This window comes from Mandrillus leucophaeus, unplaced genomic scaffold, assembly GCF_000951045.1.
Source record: "Mandrillus leucophaeus isolate KB7577 unplaced genomic scaffold, Mleu.le_1.0 Scaffold658, whole genome shotgun sequence".
NCBI classification, from domain to species: Eukaryota; Metazoa; Chordata; class Mammalia; order Primates; family Cercopithecidae; genus Mandrillus; species Mandrillus leucophaeus.
In genome coordinates this window covers 839,318-857,553 of record NW_012107119.1, presented here as the reverse complement: position 1 = coordinate 857,553, position 18,236 = coordinate 839,318, and the positions used below count along the sequence as shown (strand labels likewise).

The following is an 18,236-nucleotide window of genomic DNA, read 5'->3' as shown; positions in this document are numbered from 1 at the left end:
GGTGAGGCTTAGGCTGGGCACGGTGGCTCACGCCTGTAATCACAGCACTTTGGGAGGCCGAGGCGGGTGGATCATGAGGCGGGTGGATCACAAGGTCAGGAGATCGAGACCACCCTGGCTAACATGGTGAGACCCTGTCTCTGCTAAGAACATAAAAAATTAGCCGGGTGTCGTGGCGGGCGCCTGTAGTCCCAGCTACTTGGGAGGCTGAGGCAGGAGAATGGCATGAACCCGGGAGACGGAGCTTGAAGTGAGCAGTGATCGCGCCACTGCACTCCAGCCTGGGCGACAGAGCGAGACTCTGTCTCAGAAAACCAACCAACCAAACAAAAAAAAAACAAACAAAAAAAGTTGGTGAGGCCTATAAGATCATAGCTGGTTGATACAATTTGAATGTAATATAGAAGTTTGAGGTTAGGCACAGTGGCTCATGCCTGTAATTCCAGCACTTTGGGCAGCCAAGGCGGGTGCATCATCTGAGGTTGGGAGTTCGAGACCAGCCCGACCAACATGGAGAAAAATAAATACTCTACTAAAAAAAAAAAAAAAAAAAAATACAAAATTAGCCAGGCATGGTGGCACATGCCTGTAATCCCAGCTACTCAGGAGGTTGAGGTAGGAGAATCACTTGAACCCGGGAGGCAGAGGTTGTGGTGAGCCAAGATCACGCCATTGCACTCCAGTCTGGGCAACAAGAGTGAAACTCCATCTCAAAAAAAAAAAAAGTTTGAATTTTTGCTTATTAATCCTATGTTTGAAATATAAGTATTTGATTAGCATGGCCTAAATGAACCCACAAATGAATAGGCAAATAAAGATAAGGTCCATTTTAAAGCCAGGAAGCCTGACAGTCTCAGGGATGCATTATTGGCCTGCAGATGGTCCTTGAGGTTTTATCTTTTGAAACATTCAGGACCACTTCATCTCAGTTTTCTATTAAAAAAGAAAAGAAAAAACCTTCCTTGGTTCCCTGAGAGTTGGCACAGGTCTCAGTGATATGCCATTGCTCTGCTGGCTACAAGCTTATCTCTCACTCTTAATTATCAGCAGCTGTTCTGCTGCACACTCATTTTCCTTTTGCTCATCTATTTCTTTCCCTGTGAAGTATGATTCCCCTTTCTCATTCTGACATCATTCCTAACCTATTGGTTGTTCTCTCCAGTGGCCATCGAGTCACCCAAACACACTCGTTCTGTGGCTCAAAGAAGTCCTACCACAGACCTGCCTGGACAAACTCTTTGTAATAACAGCAGCCAACATTTGTTTAGTACTTTGCTATTTTCATAGCATGATCAGATTGCAAAGCCTTTTTCAATTATTGGATAAAAGAAGCAGGTGAACACAAATGGCCTGAGAATGCATAATTAAAGCCATGTCACAAAGAACAATGGGAAAGATCACATTTATTTCAGCAACAACTTCTTTATAAATATTTCTGTTTTCAGAGTAATGAAAGACACTATTGGTGTATTAATGAAGGACTAAAGAATGAGGAGAGTACTACTCTCTTTTATTTAAAAAATTGACACATAATAATTGTACATATTTATGGGGTACTTAGTGATGTTGTAAAATATATATAATGTATAGCGGTTAATCAGGATAATTTGCATATCCACCATCTCAAATATTTATCATTACTTTGTGTTTGGAACATCCAATATCCTCCATCTGGCTATTTGACACTATAATACATTATTGCAAACTATGGTCACCCTACAGTAGTATAGAACACTAGAATTTTTTCCTCCTATCTAGCTATAATGTTGTCTACTTTTAAAATAGTGTAGAATCTGAGAAGTTAATGAACTCCTCTAAGATCTAGTCTCAGGAGGCACTGGGTAAAAGGTCAATAATCAAGTTAAATAACTCAGACCTAGACAACTCTAATTTTGACTAATCCAATGTGATCAATCCATAGATGATAAAACTGCAGTCTCATTTATTCATTAATTCAACAAACATGCATTAAGCATATACTACATGACAGCACTCTGCTAGGCCGCAGGGATAGATGGTGTCTCTTCTCAAGAGCTTCCAATCTAATAGGGAAGGAAGAGAACACAGATGATGCAAGGACTGTGAGTATGGAGGAGAGAGGAATGAAGTGCCGAGTATACTGACTCTTAAACCTATCACCCCATTTCTTCTTGTCATCCTTATTTCTCTTAATTCTTAGATATTTGGCATCAGTGGGGGTAGATAATAAACCTATCCATATTCTTATTGGTATAAGAAAGTTGTAACATGTGGTGGTTTTGTGGGCTCAGATGGGTGTGAAGCCTGGCTTTAGCACTTGTCAAAAATGTGAATTTGTACGACTGTTTTACATTTTTATTTATATATATATATTTTTTTTCTCATAATCCCATTTGTGGTAGGTATATCTTTACCTATATATACCTATATATATTCACATTCACATATATATTCACATTCATATATATATATATATATATATGCCCAGCCCCTCTCTGTGTGTGTGTGTGTGTGTGTGTATGTGCGCAGTTATATTACATGAGTTATTGTATATAATGCCTGACATATATCAGTACAGGGCCTGACACATATTTCAGTAAACATTAAATATGAGTATTATGGGAGCATTTCTTATGCTTATGGTAAAAGAAAACCAGTGAGTTTGGGGCCGGGAGATGTTAATAAATGGGTGGTAAGGAAATAAACTACTCCTCTAAGAAGATAAGCTTAAGTTTGTTTTACTCACAAATAATGTATTGTTATTTTCTGTGAGATACTTAGAGGGTTAACATACTAATGCAAGCTGGGTGGGGTGGCTCACGCCTATAATCCCAGCACTTTGGGAGGCTGAGGCAGGAGGACTGCTTGTACTCAGGAGTTTGAGACCAGCCTGGGCAACATAGTAAGACCTCATCTCTACAAAAACAAAAAAATTAGCCGAGCATGGTGGTGTGAACTTGTGGTCCCAGCTACTACTCGGGAGGCTGAGGCAGGAGGATCACTTGAGCCCAGGAGAGGTTGAGGCTGCAGTGAGCCGTGATTGCACCACTGCACTCCAGCCTGGGTGACAGAGTAAGACCCTGTCTCAAAAAACAAAACAAAACAAAACAAAACAGCTAATGTACATCAATATAAAGGAAAACTTAGAAGACACTTCAAGCTTTTTTGATCTTGCCAGAATTGCTTCCATCTCAGAATATTTGTAAATAGTTCCCTGAATTTGTGTGGACTGAACAAAATACGGGAAATGTTTTTCGTGCTAGGCAAATCCCATCTCCTATTAATGGTATTTGTAAAGTCACATAAGAGATTTCAGTTCTGGTCAGAATCTAGAATCCCAAATGAACTGAGACAGTGTTTAAAAGAGAATATTTCAGTTTGGTCACTAACACTTTTAAAGTTCAATGTGATTTAAAGAATAGATATTATTCAGAGATGGAACTTCTACATAAAAATATTGGCAAATAGTTCCTGAATCATGATTTTGAGGCAATGGGTAATGCCATGGCCTGGGGAGACAGGCTGTCTCAGAGTTCTAATTCTGGCTCTGGTGGCACCAGTGGGGATTAGTGATTTATATCAGTATTTCAGCTTCCTTTTCATAGGTTTGCTTTTTTTATCTAGTCCAGGGGTCAGCAAACTATGCCCACGGGCCAAATCTGGTTCACTGTTTATTTTTAACATTTTTAAGTGGTTGGAAAAAAAAAAGAATAATATTTCTGATATTTGTGAAGTATATACAATTCACATTTCAGTGTCCATAAATAACCCTTATTGACATACAGCCACATCCATTTGGTCATGTTACCATGGCAGAGTTGAACAATTGTAGTGGAAACCTTATGGTCACAAAAGCCTAAAATATTTACTCTCTGGATCTTTCCAGAAAAGGCTTGCTGGCCCCTGGTCTAGCAAATAGTGATGGTGACTGGATCAACACATCTAACAACACTGTGAGAGAACACTCCTCATAGGGACACTTCACAGGAGAGGATCATATGATCACACTGTCCATCAGTTTGTAAATGCCCCAAATGTCTGTTGGTTGAAATGACATTCGCCAGAATTTCAAAGGATTAAAAACATTTAAATCATTTTTTAACATAGTTCTTTGTACCATGTTAATAGTTTCTTTCAAGTGTATATTCTAATGTATTTTAAGTAGGAAGGGAATTTTGAAACAAAAATCTCAAAAACTTTTTTTTAAGTAAAAGAACACATAGTAGTTAGTTAATACATGCTGTTTTCACCAATGCCTTTATTTAGTTCATGTAGAGTTACTTGTGTATATAGAATTATGTTTTCATACCATAAGCAACTCCTACTCACATTCTCTAAATGATTTGCACATATTAAAACTAAGCCAAAAAAAAAAATATACAAGCTTCAGGGCTGCCTACAGACTTAGGCAGACAAAAAAAGAGATTGTCACAACTGCTTTAGGGTAACAAATGTAATTGCATGGATTTTAACTTACAGAACACAAAAAGGAAAAAAAGTTAAGATAAGCGAGTGTTGTAAAATTAAATACCTAAGCAGCATATTTAACTGGTGAACAAGAAAATGACTAAACTTTATGCTACAACACAATTAAAATATTCCTACATTTTCATATGAAGTATATGTCAAATATTGGCTTACATTTTCAAATGACAGCAACTTAATGTAGCCAATGACATTATTTATTCAACCCAGAAGGAGTCACAAATGCAGACATGTATGGTAAACTTTTATTGCTGTCGTTACATTATTATCCCAAAAACTCAAAAATTGCCAAACTTTTTCTTTCAAAGAGACATCCATGAATCTATCTCATAACTATTTATTTCTCAGCTGGCCTATTATGTAACACAGCTGCAGTAACCATCTAAGTAGGTTGAAGTTTTACTAAATTAAAAATTTTACAGCCTCCAGACCTATGAAATGTTCCATCCAGGAAAAGTTATTTTGCAAATGTGCAAAATAGGTCTGTGGAGTTACACAATCATAGAAACAGGAGAAAGAACAACTGAATCAGAGAGGTAAAAGTCTAAAACTGATTGGTATACCAGATAATTATAAATAATGGTTTATGCATACATATACATAGATAAATGCATAGGAACACAGACACATTAGCTAAAATAGAGATAGATAACGAGTGAGAGAGATAGAGATAATAAAGTATTTGGTCTCCAGTATAAATGATTATTCTTAACCTACAGTCAGTGATTGCATTTTAGGGAATCTCTGAAGCCCTCAAAAGTGTGTGCAGTTTTGGTAGGTATGTGCCTTTTTTTTTTTTTTTGGCAAAAGGATCAATGCATTTATTAGATTCTTTAGGCACCCATGTCCTCTAACTTTTCACCTATCTCCTAAGAAATCCTTCTGGAAAAATAATTAGAATGGAAACTTTTTAAAAATTGAAATGTACAAAAGTAACATGTAATTGTCTGAGGGTATTGGAAATCATTAGTACAGTTGTGGCTACTTTTGTGTTCACCTCTTCTTTTCTTTCCCTGGAGGAAGGCAGAGGAAAGTATACCTCCTAGTTTTAGTTATTATTGATTTTAGGCTCTGGGTCAGATGGGCCTTTTAGGGTCTGGAATATTGACAATTGCCCTTGAAAAACATGATGAATCTTTGGTTGGTCGGTGGACTGAGTCCCAGCATATGATTAATATCAGGTGTCTTGGTTGGTTGTTAGACAGCGAGTGATAACTTGGCCAGTATATGAGGGGAGTTTTTGCAGAAGCTGAATAATTTCAGCAATGTGTGCTCGGTAATGAAAGAGAATTGGATCCTAGAGCGTAACAGTTGTCTATAAGAGAGCACTCCATCCGTAAAATCCACCTTTGTTACCTTTATTCATAATAAGGAAGATCACTGCAGGAAAATGTCTGTTTCTCCCCACTTTTTCATGGTGGGATTGTTGTGGCCTTAGAACATGCTTTCAAAAGAACTGTAAGTGGGCATCTCTGTCTAGTGCCTATTTGTATTATATATTGTATTATAAATAGCTGCTAAAAAACCAAAATGCCTACCTTATCAAGTGCCAAAATTCTCATTCTTAATGAATGAGTCTAGAAAGATACCAGTGTATCCATTCCAGTTCAAAAAATATCTTCACATGCTCATATTTTAGAAAATAGACTCCAGACCTTTTTAATTTTATTTTATTTACTGAGATGGAGTCTTACTCTGTCACCCAGGCTGGAGTGCAATGGCGAGATCTCTGCTCACAACAACCTCTGCCTGCCAGGTTCAAGCGATTCTCCTGCCTCAGCCTCCTGAGTAGCTGGGATTACAGGCACACACCACCACGCCGGGCTAATTTTGTATTTTTAGTAGAGACGGGGTTTCTCCATGTTGGTCAGGCTGGTGTCCAAGTCTCGAGCTCAGGTGATCCACCCGCCTCAGCCTCCCAAAATTCTGGGATTATAGACATGAGCCACAGCACCCAGCCTAGTGTTAGCTTTCTAACCTGGATCAAATTACTTCTCTGTGCCTCACCTCTGTCATTTGTAGAATAAAGATAATGATATTACCTGCCTTATTGAGTTGTAGTAAGGATTAAATAAAGCGATATATGCGAACAGCCTGGAACATTGCCTGGAATTCAGACGTCCAGATACTGACAAGGCTACAGACATTATAATGGATACTGTAGTATTCTGTCTAGATCCCAAAGACTGGTATATTGGTTGCTGAAGGCACAAAGAAATTCTCATGGGAATTGTTCTACAATGCAGCAGGAAACAGCTTCACCCAAGTTTATCTGTCTCCCTGCTCCCTATCAATGACTAGCTGGCACCAGGAAACAAAGCCTCAGCTCCTCAGTTTGAAGAAATCTTGAGAGGGATCACAGCTTCAGGGGACCCCACTGGATCAGCTAAGACCTCAGTTGCTATGGCATTGCAGGGCAGGTGCTCCTGTCACATCCTGCTTTCCTCACTTCCTCGCAGAAAAAATATCTTCACAGAACCTTTCCCATGACAATCTAATGTCATTCTCCATCAGCGTGTGTTTCCTGGAATCCAATCTAAGATTATAGATAGATGTAAATAAAACATTTTATCCCCATTATCCTGGAATTGCAGCTAAGTCCCACCCCCTGCTCCCCAAAAGAGGCTAAAACCCCACATTCTAAGTTGAAAAGACCAATGGAAATTGCGCCTAGCCACTTCTCTGCCAGGTTTACTGAGAGAAAGCATTGCATTTCTGAGAACCCAAATGGCCCTGACTGCTTTGAAGGGGAAACTAGAAATGAGGAAGTACTACTTGGAGAAAGCAGTTTTCAAAATCAACACTGTTTTTTTGAGAGGGAGGACTAGGAATTCTCCCAACTATCGGAACAAGAGTATTGCTGGTAAATTTTGATGTGTGTTAGAACAGTGACCCACTCCTTCTCTAAGTCAAGGACTCATGATGGCCTCTGAAGCTTGGCAAGTCACTGACCTTGCTGGGCACTGAAGCTGATAACCCGTGGAGAAAATGACAAGACAAAGGAGGCAGCAACAGTGGAACAGCCTGCATTTCCCTTACATTGCAGGCCAGGGTACATGAGTTTCCTAGTTGCTGAATAAACACAAAGCAAGCAGCTGGCCTTTGAGCCCTTTTGCTGTATCCCATCCAACAGGACAATCCCAATGCCGGGAGAACACTACCATGTGAAGTGGATTTCTAATTCCAGAGACCCTGAAAAATCCACACATGCACCTGTGAAAGATTCAGCCTTTAGAGAGGAATGTCTGTAATGATCAGTTAATGATCAGTCAGCAATATCAACTGTGTAGGAAGATCTCTACCTTCTTCCATCCATCTCTAGGTCTCATCATCAGAAAAGGAAGGCAGAAAAGTAGGAAAGGAAATATGTAAGGAGTTTCTCTCCACTTTAGCCACTAGAGTGACAAAGAGGTCTTTGCTGCAACAGGGGAGAAAAGGTCTTATGCAACAGGAAATAGTTCAGCATAGCAGAGTGGGGGCAGTTTCATATGATTGAGATTTCTCCATAAGCCTGGTAAATATATGCACTTCAATAAATATTTGTTTAGCACCATGTGTTATATTATGCTATTCCCAGGTGTTTGGTATACAGTAATAAGCCAGAAAGATGTGGTTTCTAAATATATGGAGGTACATATAGTCCTCCTTTGTCTTATTTTGCCAATTTCTTGTCTGTTTCTTTGTCATTGTATTTTTTTCTCTGAGAAACTTCTCTCCTAAGAAAGTTATTACATCATTATTCCAATAATTACTCTTTATTTTTTAAAACATTTCAAGGAAAACTCAACTAGAACACATTTAGAGAAGCAGAAACCAACTGCAAGTTCTTTCTTCAAGAACCGTTCGTTAAAGATTTGCCAATCTTTCCTTCTCAACCACATTTCCCAAAAGTTTGGACTTTGGCCATAGAAGTTCACTTCAGTCTAAAATTTGGCATGTCTGACAGAAAAGACTTCAAATTTGCCAATTTGGCTGATATCCCTTTGAATAACAAGTAGAGAAATAGGACAAATTTGGAGCGAAAAATCTGTAACTCATGGCATTATTCAGAGAGATAATTCATTTCATAGGATAATGTATCTATAGGAAATCAACCCTAAAACACAGTGGATTTATTTTCAGATAGGGTTTTACAAAAGCCTAAAATATGCATACAAATATAGTTTGTAAGCAAATATAAGTAAGTAATACACAAAGACCTGAGACACTCAGGTCTCAGGAAAATTCTTGTGTTTTATTATTTTTATATGATTTTCCTTGGTTTCATAGGATATTTCAGTATAAAGCAAAAGCAAAAATAAAACAAAATAAAAATTTCTACATATATATAGATACGTATGGAAAAATTATCAAGACATACAGCGCACATATGGATAAACTATATTCGTAACACACACACAAATGTGTATGTATGCATGTAGTGCTAGAATAATGGCAAAGAGCTTGCTAGAGACTTTTGTGAGTTCTGTTGGAAATCATTACGGGCAGATGAGATTAAAATATGTTAAAACACGTAATCTCCTCCTACTCACTGATAAACTCAGAATAGTTAGACTTCAGTTAGCTATCCATAAAGACAGACACTTGTTGGGTTTGTAAGCATCATCTTTATAACAGATTTTCAGAAGTGGCAATTGAAATAATTTTATAGAGAAAGCCAATCTAGAATAAATATGCTTTATGAGGATCTTCTGCCAGGTAGGCCCACAGCCTGCCGAGGGTTCTATACACGTTACCAACCACATTTCTGCAATCCTTGCTGCCTCCTCTGCATTCCGACAAATAAAAACACTCTGTTGTAACATCCCAAATTCTCATGTTAAACAATTACACAACTGAAAAACTGAAAAATATTATCTTCTCATTCCCATTTGCAAAGATAAATTAATTGTTATGCTATCCCTGAATAACCCCAATAATGCAAATATTGATGAAAGTAATCTGATACAGATCCCATGTTATCACAGAAGTACAGAAGCGTTTGCCTGGAAACGCCATCCTGATGTCAAGGGCACACCAATAAAGCCCTGGTGACCAGGATGAATGGCACAGACACTGGATTCTCAATGTAGTGCTTTGTGTTTCCAGCTCTGTCTTCAAAGACACATTTGGAACACTTCTCTTCACACTCCATAAGATGATTTAGCAGCTATTACATACTGTATTAATAATTCAGGAAGCATCTTTTCAAATGATCTAGTTGCATACTATATTTATCTCCATAATTACAGAAGCAAGCTTGAATTTCCTATAATTTTTTTGAAAGGACAACCTTCAGATTCCATATTACACAGTCTTAAACTTCTTAGGCTTTGTTCTTCAAAAGCCATTATGTCATACGCACTGCATGTGAAACGGATGATTTAGAATAGCAATGTTGGAGAAGAGGTTTTATCCATTACTTCCTGGTCTTGAAGACATGGCTCTCTCTAAAACAGTATTGAAAATATCCATCTATATTACTTGAGAAGTTCTACACCAAAAGATGAAACCTCCTTGCAGCTAGCAGACTGAATGGAAAAGTAGACCTCTAGCATTACTGGAGATAAAGAGTCAACCATCAGTTCAATACCATGCTGATTTAAAAGCCAACATGAGCTATTGTCTGAGAATAAATTGGAAAAGAAATTTTCTCTACTGATACTTCAAAGACTTTGTAACATCTGGAATCTGGTTCTATACAGGGTATTCCACTAAGAAGTAAGAATAAAAGGATTTTAATAAGGCAAATAAGATTCAGGTTTCTTACAATATGTTCTCCCTGGAGGGAAACAAATAACACATTGCATCTGACTAACCTTTCTGCACTTCAGCAGCATTAATTAACATTTAGTCATGGATTCCATCATGAGCCAGATGAACTTAGTGCTACAGCTGTTTTCATCGAGGGGAAAATACGCCTTTCCATTTTAGATTCCCAGCATTTATAAATATGGGAAAAAGACATTTTATTGACTGCTTTGTGGTAGCATTATTGATAAGAACTCCATATTACTTACCCAAATAAATTCACACCAACCCTAGACCGTGATCAAATCAATATCAATATTACATAAACTGGGTCAGCTGGAGCCAATACTATAAAAACCAGATTCCTACCTCCCTTTTTCTTACATTGAGGGACAAGGAAAGGTTGAAGAACTGATCAAAAAGGTAGGTATCATGGCCTTGGAGGAATTGTTGCTGGGTGAGTCAAAGATTTTAGTGAAGATCAGATACACTAAGAGAAATGAATACAGATGACTAGGAAAAACAAACGGATGTTTCAAAAGTTTAACTGCAGGATTTGATGTCTTGGCAGAGCTGTCTTCAGCTTTACTAGCGAAACACGTGGAAGTGGCTGGTTGGGAGCAAAGCTGAGGTACAGAACTGTAATACTTGGTCAGTATTACAAGTATTAAGGAGTAAGAGTTTTTGTTTTGTTTTATTTTGCTTTGCTTTTAGCAAAATCTCCTTTAAGATGCAATTTTGTGAGGAAGTATGTCAGTGACTCCGCTGGGCAAAGCATTCAACCTCTAACACCTTGTCAAATTTCATATCACAAGAGCACTATAAAATCAAATTCACTTCAAGAGTCCTGAACAAATACTGTGTCATGACTTGTGGTCAACTATGGAGTCTCATGGACAAAGGAAAATCCAGTAGTTACATGGTCAGAGTATGTGTGTGTGAGTGCATTCATTTGTACTAGTATATAAACCTGCAGTTATTATCTGTGTCAACACTAACCAAACCTCAAATTAAGGTTCTCAGTCATGATTCAAAAAAGAATGAAACCTGTCTGACCTATCTTCACCTTTACCAACACAGGATGACAATAATTTAATCAGACTAGGAAAATATCTTACCTGGAACTACTTCAAAAAGGAACTTCCCTGGGTTCTCTTCATTGCAAGGATGCTCAAAAACTTTATTTCCAGACAGAAAAATAGCACCCTGTGAACACAAATACTCAACACATCAACATCATCGGATAGCAAACATTATATATCATCATTATAATCAGTGAATATCCAAGGTGTATCTATAACTCAGTAATACAGTAAGATGCATCAGACTCTTATATTCCAAATAATCAAAAATTATGTGCCAGAATCATATTCACTCCAGATTTAACGAATACTTGTTGAGCATCTAATATGTATAAGACTAATATATATGTTAGCTGCTAGATTCATCTTAAGCACCAATTTATTAAACACATTCTGTGTGCCAGAAATTTTGCCAAGCATTCTACCCACACCATATTATTTAATTGTTAGTATAATCTTACGATGTAGTTATTCTTTTCCCCATTTTATAGCTGTGAAAACAAGGGAGACTTAGACAAAGTTGTGATAAGCCTTCTCTTATCTCTTCACTCTTCTCTTTTCTCTCTCTCTTTTTTTTTTTTTTGGTTTGTTTTTTGAAATGGAGTTTTGCTCTTGTCACCCAGGTGGGAGTGTAATGGCGCAATCTCAGCTCACTGCAACCTCCACCCCCTGGGTTCAAGCAATTCCACTGCCTCAGCCTCCTAAGTAGCTGGGATTACAGGCACCCACCACCACACCCAGCTAAATTTTGTATTTTTAGTAGAGACGGGGTTTCAACATGTTGGCCAGGCTAGTCTTGAACTCCTGACCTCAGGTGATCCACCCGCCTTGGCTTCCCAAAGTGCTGGGATTACAGGCATGAGCCACCACGCCCAGCTATCCTTTCTCTATCTTTACATTTCTCTCTTTAGTGGATCATTTCATTCAGTGCTGAGATATATTTAAAATTCCGTGCCATTTAAAAAAATTACTTTTGACTTCCTGCTATCATTCTATTTTTTTTTCTTTGCCTATTGTCTATACTGAATCTATTTCCTCACTGTATCCGCTGTAGCCTGGTTGATGCACCCAGCATTCCACTTACATGACTCTCACAACCTACATGTTTGATAATGTTCACTTTTCAGTGACTTGACTTCCCGGTAGTGTTCATCACTATTGACCACTTTTTCCCTGAAGCACCTTCTTTCCTCGTTTCTTGGTTTTCTCTAGGTTTTTCCCTAATTTCTCTGTTGTCTGAATCTCTTTTGCTGACTCTAATTGACCTTTAAATATTAGAGTTTTTAAAAAGATTTATCCAATAATTTCTTCTCTTCTGACTCTAGTACTCTCTTTCTCCAGGCTATCTCATCCATGCCTATGACTTCAATAACCAACTGTAAGCCAATGAATATCAGAGTAATATTTCTAACCTAGGACACTTTGAGCTTCAGATACATTCAAAAGCTTATTTGACATTTCCACTTGGGTATTTCAAAGTCATCTCAAACTTAACTTAGTCAAATTAAAATGCAAGTAAATCTGGCTCTCATTATGTATCCCCCAGCTCAGTGACTGACACCCTCTTCTATTCAGTTGCAAAAGCCAGAAATGTATAAATCATTATCTCTACTATGTATCTCTACTACTACCACTCTCTAATTTCAGGCAACTATTATGTCTTGTCTTGAACTTTTCAAATGCCCCTTCACTGAATTCTCCACAATATTCTAACATCTTTCAATCCATTTTTATTTTTCTTATTGCACCTGGAGTGTTTTTAGAAATAAAACTTTGGCCAGGCACGGTGGCTCACACCTGTAATCCCAGCACTTTGGGAGGCCGAGACCATCCTGGCTAACACGGTGAAACCCCGTCTCTACTAAAAAATACAAAAAATTAGCCTGGCGTAGTGGCTGGCAGGCGCGTGTAGTCCCAGCTACTTTGGAGGCTGAGGCAGGAGAATGGCGTGAAGCCGGGAGGCGGAGCTTGCAGTGAGCCGAGATCTCGCCACTGCCCTCCAGCCTGGGCGACAGAGCGACAGAGCGACAGAGCGAGATTCCGTCTCAGAAAAAGAAAAAAACAAACAAACAAACAAACAAAAAAACCACTTTGATGTTGCTACTTTCCTGCTTAAAAATCTTCCACGGCTTTCATTTGCTTTAGGAAAAAGGTCGAGGTGGTCTGGCTCCACCCACATCTCTAAGTTAATGTTTCTGCTCTTAAACTTTTTTGCTTTCTATGGCTTTCTATCATCCAGAAACTACCCTTCTATAAATGGCAGCATGCTCCCATCTACCCTAGGACAACATTCTCTCCCTGGTAATTTTATACTATTTTTAAGATTGCCTACATTTAAAATATACTTGCATGGATTCTTGAATTTTTCCTGGACTGATTTACCATTGTATATAGTTATGTTATTTGTAAGATGAATTGATTAAAGTCCATCTCCCTCATTAAACTGTAAGGGAAAAATAATATGTGTTTTGCTCCCTAATTTACTACCAATGCTAAGCATTTTACCTGGCATATAGTTAATGTCTAAAAATGTGTATTGTTGAGTGAATGGAAACTGTTAACATAATGAAGCCAGTGTTAAAAACTAAGTGTGCTGAACTCAAAAGCCCATGCTCTTGTCCACTGTATCATATTGTCCATTTTTCCCAGCTCAAAAAATAGTACTGTTTAGCTAAAGTAGTATTTTACTCAATTTTCAACCTACTTGGTTTGGCACAGAAAATTATAGTCCTCAGCCATTTCTCTCTTTCTGGGCTTAGACTGATAAAGCATAGCACTCTCCAACCAAAACCCAAGAAATTGTACGTTAAAGGATCCCTCTCCCTCCATGCCTTACAAGGTGAGGTGTTGGAGGAATTGCCTTTGTTCTTCTCTAGGAAGTACATTTTCCTGCTTTTTTATCATGTCTAGTTTTCTCTGGCCTATATATCCCATTTCCCATTTTGTTTCCCTATCTTTGACGCAATTTTTAAAAATTGCTAAATACTTTGAAGATACTCATTGTAATAAAGACCTTTTATTACATAAATTTAATCTATATGGTTTCTACATAATGTGTAAAAATAATTGTTTCAATTAAGAATTTATTCTACTTACTGAAATGACTTTGCAAAGTAATTCATTTTGTGATTTATCTCAGTTTTAGAACATAGCATCTAATATTCATTTTATCCACATGTGTGTTTGTGTGTGTATGTATAGCTCCTGTTTAATTCTATATCTTCAAGCTCTACTTAAGATCTTGAATTGTACTTGTGCCATATAAGTTGAATTCAAGCAACACTCTGGCATAAATGCTACCTCCATGAAATCTTAAGCTATCACATTTGGTAATTTAAAAACTCCAAGTGATGCTATACTTTGTTGTCTTTTTTGTACATGTGAAACAGCTACTTCTGGCTGAAATTTTTATTAACATTTTCTTATTTGACATTATATAAATTTTATATTTTGACAAGTTTTTCAAACAAATTATAACATAAAAATAGTAGTTTAAATATCAACAGACAAGGTTTAGGGCAAGATATGCTGTAACTGACAAACATTTACTGTGGTTAATTTACTAAGTCATTCAGTAAATAAAATAAAGTCCTTTAACTACAATTGTTAACTTGATCACATTGTATAGAGTCCATTCTGTAAAGTCCATAACTAAGGGAAATGTCTTAATTGTGATAGTTATTTTCAAAGCGTTTAGCAATGTTTACAGTGTTGAAAATACAGGTAAACAAACAAAAATCTCTAATTTACCCACTACAGATAAACAATGTTAACACCATATAAATTCTCCCATACTTTTATTTATTTGTGCATGTGTGTATAAACATACAGAGCAATTTTCACAAAACAGTAATCAAAATAAAAACATATTTATTATCTGCTTCAAAACTTAAAAGTCATGTATTGTTATTATGCCAAATGTAGTCATCTACAGCATTTTAAAAAGCTGAATTCTATAGTACTTGCTTGAGTATACATACTTTTATGTCCTCTGCTGCTGTAATATGTTTATAATTTTTGTCTTATAAGGAACATTTTATGTTATAAAGAACACGAAGAACATCCATGAAGCTAAGTCTTTGAGCTTTTCCCTAATGTATTCCTTTAGGGCAAATACCTAAGAGAGAAATTTAGCCATTAAAAAGTATGTACTGCTTGTTTGTGTGAGTTGGTCAATTCTTCCATAGCTGCTCTAAATTAACCAAAGAAGCAACAAACTAATAAACAAGTACAACTCAGGTGCCCAATCTAACTCAAAAAGTAATATGTTGACAGACTACCATGTCTCAGATATTATTTCTTTAAATATCTCAGGTGCTGTGAAGTGTGTGAAAGAAATACAAGTACTCTCAGTACAAGAATAACACAGTACATAATTTTAAAACAAATGAGTGTGACACTATTTAGAAAATCAAGTAAATATAATAAAAGTTTAAGAAGAGAGTGTCATAAGGGCAGGCTGATTAGTTAGGAAACAGTATATAAAGGAAATGGTTTCAAGAGGAAGATAGGGTTTTAAGATTTAGTGGCCAAGGGGTAATCTTTCAAAGTAGAGGAAATAACATCAACCAAAGCAGAAATTAGAACCATATGTGCAGAGCACATTAGAATAAGCAAAAGACCCATGTGGAGGAATAATTAGGAAGTGAAGATTGTTGGTTACATGTGCTGAGGATGTGTTGTAGAAATTCTAAGCCTAGGCAGAGGATGTTACACTTGATATCTGTAGCAGCTGAGAGCCAGGGTAGGTTCTTGAGCAAAGCAGATGGAGATTTAATGATACCACACTCTTAAAAGTTTGTTATCATAAAGCAACTAATTTGACATAAGGGGGTAAGGACAGGAAAGGTGTTGGCAGTAGAAATGGCATACATTTGCATTACAGATGCATTATTATATATTGTTAAGAAACATGTATAGAAACTAGCCATAGCTTAAGCAGGAAACAAAGAAGGAAGAGTAAAAGATGACTTCAATTTTTCTCTGTATCTAGAAGAATATTTCCCATGTTAGAAATGGGAATTAGGAATATTTAAGCTCCATACAGCCCATGCACTTGAGTCAAAACCATGTGATATTTTAAAATTCTCTCTTAGTAGATATGATGGATATTCTCTGTTTGTTCCCCCAGATATTCTCTCCACTCCTCACTCTATTCCATGCTCTAAGAGATTAATCTCCGTAAATTCTATAAACCAAGCTCTCTTGATCTCTGGCTTCAGGTTGCGTTAGAGAGGCTACATCGGGATGTCAGAAGAGCACAAAAGAGACAGGTCAAGATATTTATTCACCTGTTTCCTTCCATGCTAGTTGCAACATGGTCCTACTTGTATTGGGGTAAATCTTAAAGTCACAGGCTTCCCCAAATTCCAGTAGAGCTAAGAGTGGTCAGAGGTTCCTCTCTGTTTTTCACCTCAGGGTGTTTTACCCATCCATTGGTTTTCATTAACCTTTCCAACACTTGGTAAAAAAATTTTTTTTAATCACACGCTCTTCAATTATCCCTTTTGGGACAAAGCTATCAATTACTTGCTGGAATACTGAGTGACAAAAGAACCAGGGTGCAAGTGTCTTGAGTTTTCTAAGTAAGGGCATGTCATCGCTGATGTTCAATATGCCTCATGGCAAACTTTGGATGATCAGAGAGAAGAGGCTCAAGTACAACAAGGAAATGTAACCTTTTTGATAAGAGTTCAGCACATATGGCAATAATTTCATGACAATAATTAACCAGCACATTCAAAATGGAATTATACATATTTTTATTCCTGATAAGAAATATTCCTTTTATAACGAATCTTTACAACTTCAAAATGAAATATGATAAACAAAATCTTTTATAGTTTGACAGCTAAGAGTTGGCAAAAGTGACATAATTCATAACCATACTAGTAGTTCGCTGTCAGCTAAAATTACTATTAAAAAGAAAGCTCATATCTAGTTAATACCAGATCACTAAGCCAAAACCACATAAGATTGGGGTAAGGCTAGATGCTGTTGAAAATAGACACAGGGATCTTATTCTTTGGAATTTGGATTGGAAAAAAATACGCATGTGCAATAGCTCTGTTAGTTTAATAAGCACAATCTTGAGATTTTTTTCCAGCATAAACAATGACTATGAGCATCACAATGAACTAGAAAAATCTCAGCTTGAAAATATATGTCTATTTTTAATAAGATTAGACAGAGGTTTGAAAGTGAGATCAAGATGAAATAAATATTATTCAACAGGTTTTATTAAAACAATATGTTGGTTCAATTTTTTTCTTTATAGCAAGTAATTTCATTCACTTATTAAATAAATATTAACATTAATTAAACAACATGTAGCAAGTCCCAGGCCCTGTCCCTGGCACAGAGAACATAAAGGCGAGAAAGGCCAATAAAGTCTTTGCACTCCTATATCCAAAAATTACTTAGGGAAGGCAGAAAATTGAAAAAAAGGTATTACATATTAAGGCCCTGTTATGAAAAGAAAACAGGATACTGCACACTTATGAAAAATATTAAATTATAACCATAACTGTTCTGACTATATAATAATTTCCTGATAACAATAAATTTTGTGATTAAGTAAATCTATTCTAGAGTCAAACTACCTAGGTTCAGGTTCCCATAACACCTTTTAGTCCCACGACTTCAGGCAAAACATTTCTCGCCCTTCCTCAGGTTCTTCATCCGTAAAACGGGATAAAAATAGATCCTACTTCATGGCATCATTGTTAGCTAATACATGCGAAGTTTGTAGAAAAATGCCTGGTACACAGTATTTATTATTTTAATATTTAAAAATCTAATATACCAGACCTTTAAGCTATTTGGGGCCCATATTTTGCTAATCCCCAAATAATGAAATGATTGTAGTAGAGTTTCAATATATATCTGCTGGTATTATTACCTAGGTGAGTAAACAGAGAGATAAACTAACTAGAAACTTTGAAGTCAGTTTTTACTATC

At 36.8% G+C, this 18,236-nt stretch overlaps 1 protein-coding gene across 1 annotated transcript in view; it reads right to left on the bottom strand.

The window, feature by feature from the left end:
- The window catches only part of LOC105554740 (rho GTPase-activating protein 24), a 320,127-nt gene extending 308,732 nt beyond the window's left edge, over positions 1-11,395 (bottom strand). Inside the window, exon 1 of the mRNA XM_012001310.1 lies at positions 11,313-11,395. The gene's annotated coding sequence lies outside the window, so the exon portion shown is untranslated. The remainder of the gene's footprint in view (positions 1-11,312) is intronic.
- Between the last annotated feature and the right edge of the window lie 6,841 nt (positions 11,396-18,236).